The sequence below is a fragment of the Arvicanthis niloticus genome, chromosome 21 (assembly GCF_011762505.2).
Source record: "Arvicanthis niloticus isolate mArvNil1 chromosome 21, mArvNil1.pat.X, whole genome shotgun sequence".
Lineage (NCBI taxonomy): Eukaryota > Metazoa > Chordata > Mammalia > Rodentia > Muridae > Arvicanthis > Arvicanthis niloticus.
The window spans coordinates 9,800,384-9,805,794 of record NC_047678.1 but is presented as its reverse complement, the minus strand read 5'-3'; the positions used below and the strand labels follow the sequence as shown (position 1 = coordinate 9,805,794).

At 47.3% G+C, this 5,411-nt stretch overlaps 1 pseudogene; it reads right to left on the bottom strand.

Moving 5' to 3' along the window:
* Positions 1-1,504: 1,504 nt before the first annotated feature.
* On the bottom strand, positions 1,505-1,626 carry LOC117693877 (small nucleolar RNA SNORA17; annotated as a pseudogene).
* Between the last annotated feature and the right edge of the window lie 3,785 nt (positions 1,627-5,411).

The window sequence follows — 5,411 nt, the reverse complement described above, 5'->3', positions numbered from 1 at the left end:
TACCCCCTCAACCAGGGCCAGTTCTACACTGCTGCTAAGATGAGGTGCAGGGTCCATTCTTCTGAGTGGTGCAACCAGTGAGGGACAGAGCCAGTTCTCCCACCCTCATGACCCTGAAGCCAGCTGTCCTGCCTGCCATAGGTGATGAGGGATGAGGGTGGTGAGGAGGGCATCTCGCCCTTGTCCTTGCCACTGCACAGGTCAAGATCTCCTGTGCTCACACCCTTGGGATAGCTTACCTGAAATCTTCCATGTCTAGGGCCAGCTCAGTCCAGGTGCAGGCCCTGCTTTCCCCAGTGAGTGCTCCAGCAGTTGAGGGGCAGGGACAGCTCTCTCGACCTGATGACCTTGGGGCCAGTTATCCTTCCTGCTGTAGGTGACAAAGGATGGGGGGGGGGGGGCATTTCTTCCTCACTCATGTCACTAAATGGCAGACAAGTAGCAAGGGCAGCTCTCCCATGCTCACATCCTCAGGGCCAGTTTGCCCTTATCCCTGCCACCAGTGTCAGCTCTACTCTGCTACCCAGGTGAGATGTAGGGTCTGTTCTCCTGAGTGCTGCAGCTGGTGAGGAGCAGGAAGAGCTCTCCTGCTTTCATGACCCAGTACCAGGTCTCCTGACTGTCACAGGTAGTGAGAGGGAACGGGGTAGGATGGTGTTTCTCTCTTGTTTACATCACTTCATGGGAGGACCAGCTTACCTACAGCTCCCATAATATGTGCGGCACACTCTCCTGAGTACTGTAGCTGGCTAGGGGTTGGGTCAGCTCTCCTGCTCTGAGAGCCCCAGAGCCAGCACTCCTACGATGCATAAGCGGGGGGGGGGGGGGCAGTTCTGCGCAGCCCTCAGACATCAACATGTCCCCAGGCAGCAGCCCAGACCAGGGACGGCTGGCCCTGTTGCTGTAAGACCACAGACCCAGGTGTGGCCCCTGGTTGCAGCATAGGCCGGGACCCCACCATGTTCCCAGGTGACATCACAGGCTACTCACATCGGCTGTTCCTCACTACCCTTGAGTCTCCAGTTCTGCCTCTCTTCATTGTGCCCACATCCTTCTGTTTCTCTTTCTTTTCCATTTTTCCATAAAGTACTTACTTGCTCTTCTTAGTGGCACCCAAGATGTCATGAGTGCTATGCCCTGCTTTCCAATTATGGCACTGGGCAGGGGTCATCTCGGGCATGGTCTGCTCCCATCCCCCACCCCAGGCCTGCTTAGCTCTTGAATGGTGGTCATCCCAGTCTAGCTCCTTGTGTGAAGCTCACAACACCAGTCTGGTGGTCATCTTGGACTTGATCCTTTCCCAGGCCCACCTGAGTGGCCCAATGCGAGCGAGGGTCATGTGTTTCAGGGTCACTCCCACCCAGCCTGAGGTCAGTCTTCTAGTCTCCAGCTCCCTCCCTGTATAGGAAGCCCATCTGGACTGGTAGTTGTCTCAGGCTAGCTCCCTGTCCAGCCTCACCTGGCATTGGACTGGTGGTCATCTCAGGCTCATTGTTTTTCAGGGCTTGTTAGGCTACTAATATTGTGATGTTCACAGGTCAGAACACTAAGCGTAGACATAGCCTCTCTCCTCCCTGCCACCTACTGATGCACACGTGACACACCTGCAATGCTTCTAGGGCCAGAGCATTTATTTTTATTTTATTTTAGTTTTTTTGTATACTTCTCTGTTGGGGGCCGACTTTTAGCAGAAAGCGGCTATCAGCTTTGCAGCCATCTTGAGCCATATACCCTGACATGAGACTTGAATTACAATAGCCTACAACAGCTGAGAACACTCCGATAATCTTGGTTTAGATACCTTGAGATTAAAGGTGTGTGAGATTATAGAGATCAGAGTTAGAGACAAGACCTAAGGGCATGATTAAAGGTGTAATTTAGAGGCGTGGCTTAGAAGTCAGGCTATAGAAGACAGAACCAGAGATCAGAGAATATATAGACGGAGATCAGAGAATACAGGGGATCATCAGAGACGAATCTCAGACATTAGGGAGACTATAGAAGACAGAACTAGACATGAGACGAGAGAGAGAGATTCATACACATCAGACATTAGGTAGAATCTGCCCTCACCCTCGCTCTTGCTGAACTCCGACCTGCAGACCGGAGCAGCAGCTTGGGCCGGGATACAGTGGCCGCCCAAACGTGGGTCGGCCCGGGCCTCAACATTTTGCCTGGGCTGCAACATTTATTTTGGCTGCCCCAACTTGGGGCTAGTGCGGTCCCCAACATTATTTATTCAGTGAAGGCAAGAACATTCTATTTTTCATCTTGGTGTGTGTTGTTTGTGGAGGAGATCTTGTTTCTTTTGTTGGAGCCTCCATGGAGGTCAAGAGCCCTTTAGTTGGTCCTGATTGTCAAGATGAGCCTTTAGGAACATCTACCACCTTTGCTGTCCTGATGGCCACGAGTGGGGATCCGGGATGCTCCTCTTAGTGTGTCTATGTGGGCTCTTCAGGTGTAGAGGCTAGACCTGCATTAATGTAGTGCAGTGTCTTTAAGAGCACAAATCAGAATGCTGACACATGAGACACGAAGTCACTGTTTTATTTTCTGCTGTTTGCTGTCCACGTGTCAGGCATGTAAGTGTCTAGGCTTTCAAGGTCCGGTCCATAGATACATTAGATTTGGCTCAGGAGACCAGACTCCACTCCTAACCCAGCAGGACACTTGAGTGGTGAGGCCATTAGACATCTATATAATCAGAATATCGAAGTCTGGCATCTTTGCTTGACAATGTTGTTGTGCATACCAAATGCTTATGAAATATGTCATCCTGGGTATGAAGAATTTGTTAAAGGAACTGATAGTAGTGTTGTTTTATAAAAATAAAGATAGAAGCTTGGGGTGGAGCATCATCATCGAGTACCACGGAGTGTGGGGCACTTAAGAATGGGTGTTTTCCATCCCCAAGAGAGGAGAAGGGGTAATGGATTTGTAAGGGTAGGGATGGGAGGAGAGGAGGAATGGGGGTCATGATCAGGATGTAAAGTAAATAAGTAGATAAATTAAAAAAAGAAACCATGCACGGGGCTCACAGGGGAGAATTTGAAACAAAGAAAGTGAAGGGATAAATGACATAATTGTATTATAATCTCAAAAATGAAGGAAAAATATAAGAATTATATGAGATGTAATTCACCAAAATTATTTTTTCCTGACTTATTATTCATTTTTCTTTATTATTTTGCTTCAGAAACTTATTGTGAAGCTTTGTTGAACATCAAATTTTTTTTTGTTTCTATTGACACGATTGCTTGATCTTATATTTAAGACTATTTAAGACACATAAATATATGTGTTGAATAAACATTGCATCTATATGGTACTCACTCCCACAACCAAATGGGAGTGTTTACCAGCCTCTATATCATTGGGCTCCTCTTTGTCCATGTGAATGCTTGTCCCTTAACACTACTCTGATTCTACATCTGAGGTTGGTGTTGGTGTCTGGTGCCCAGAAACTTGATTTTTCTTCTCCCAGGGCAGTTTACCAATACCCATGGGTATTGCCTCAGCTCTGCTGACTTACAACTTTGCCTCACCCTGGGTGGAGACCTGGGCAGTTTTTAGAATGTTGAAGGCAGCATTCCTGCAGTATAAAAGGATTATTCTTGTAACTCAGATTCTGAGCACTGATTTTTCTAAGACTTTCTCCATTTCAATAATTTCCAATTCTCCTGTGACTCAACACAAGTTAATCAAAGGTGCGTTCCTACGAATGAAATTAGATTTATCTGGGACTCAATTGTCTTGTGTGTGTGTGTGACTTGAAACGCCAGGCAAGTGTGAGCAGGTTTTTTCTTATGGAGTGGCATTTTACAGCTTTAGTTATTCATTTCACTGTAATTATGAGTGCCCATCGAGGTCTTTCTCAATTCTTGGCCCTTGTCACGTGGTTACTCATTTTTTCTTTGCTCTGACGTCTGGCCTCTGCCCCTATGCATTTTAATTTAACTCAACTCACTTGGCACTTAGGGTGCATTTCCTGTTCCCAGAGGTGGGTAACTCCTGATAGAGAATCTGATAGAGAGCATGGGATAAGCATGCTGCCGAGTGTGCTGCGGTGTAGGACAAGAAACACCATTTTTCTGTTTCCTTTTCAAAGCTTATTCTGAGGTCACAGAGCTGTTGGGGTAAGCTTAGAGGACAGGAATGTGCAAAAGAACCATATTACAGTGTCAGAAAAAGACCTCACCCAGTTCTTCTTCCTAGGGCGTCAGGGTGTGAAGCAACTGTGGAAAAGGGTGTGGGATAATGTCTGTGTCACCTTAGAGGCCTTCTGTAGAGGATGATAAGATTCAATTTCTGTCCTTACTTGTCCTATTCTGGGGTGAAAATGAACTGGAGAGTCAGATTTCTAAGAAAGAATGTCGAAGGCCCCGAGCTGGTTGGGTAATAATTCCTATACTAATCAGAGAACTCATATGAGTGCATACACAAAACCACACAGTGCAGGATGCCATGTGATTAGGACCCTTGGCATGGTCTCTGAGTTTGGCAGATGTCTGTGCCTGAGGATCCAGGGAGAAGAAGTCCAGGACCATGGGAGTTTGCTGTGGAGGAGTAAGTTGACGTCCTGTGTTCTCTCTGTATGAAATTGGCTGACTGGAAATGTGTTGTTAACACATTGAGCAAAATGTGTGGCCTGCATCCCAAGGTGGGTCTTTTCTGAAGTGGTGGGTCTAGGAGGAGAGGATCAGTTTTGGAAAATGAAACGGTCACTCAATGCCATCGTGGAGAGTTAATAAATGCTGATCCGAGGGCTGGACTTAATCTTAGATTTGGTGAATGCTTCCTGTCCTACCCATTGCCTCCCTTTCAGAGAAACTTACTGATAGAAAGTCCTGGGGATGGAGAGATGGCTCAGTGGTTAAGAGCACTGGCTGCTCTTCCAGATGACCCAAGTTCAATTCCAAGCACCTACCTGGTGGCTCACAAATGTCTGTAATTCCAGTCCAGGGTATCTGATGCCTTCACACAGACATGCATGCAGGCAAACACACACACACACACACACACACACACACACACACACACACACACACACATTTAATAAGGAAAGTCCCCCAAACCGACTCTATCATGGTAGCATTGTGAACAAAGTGGGCAGGAAAGAGGAAGGCAGCTCACAATTCTCAGTCCTCTTGTTACAAACTGGTGCCATCTCAGGGACTTGAGGGGCTTCTTGTAAGTTGCTCACCAACCCTGTCAACTGGGCATACTCCCTTTCTAGCAATGAAGACATGAGCCCCAGATGACCAGGACAACACTGTCAAACCACATGGCTCACTAGAAATGGAGCTGGGTCACAAAGTGCATCCGTTTTCCCTCTGGCGAACTGAACATGCTATTCTCTCAGCAGGGATACACTGGAAGAGGCAGATAAATTCGACCTGAAGTTGCCTGAG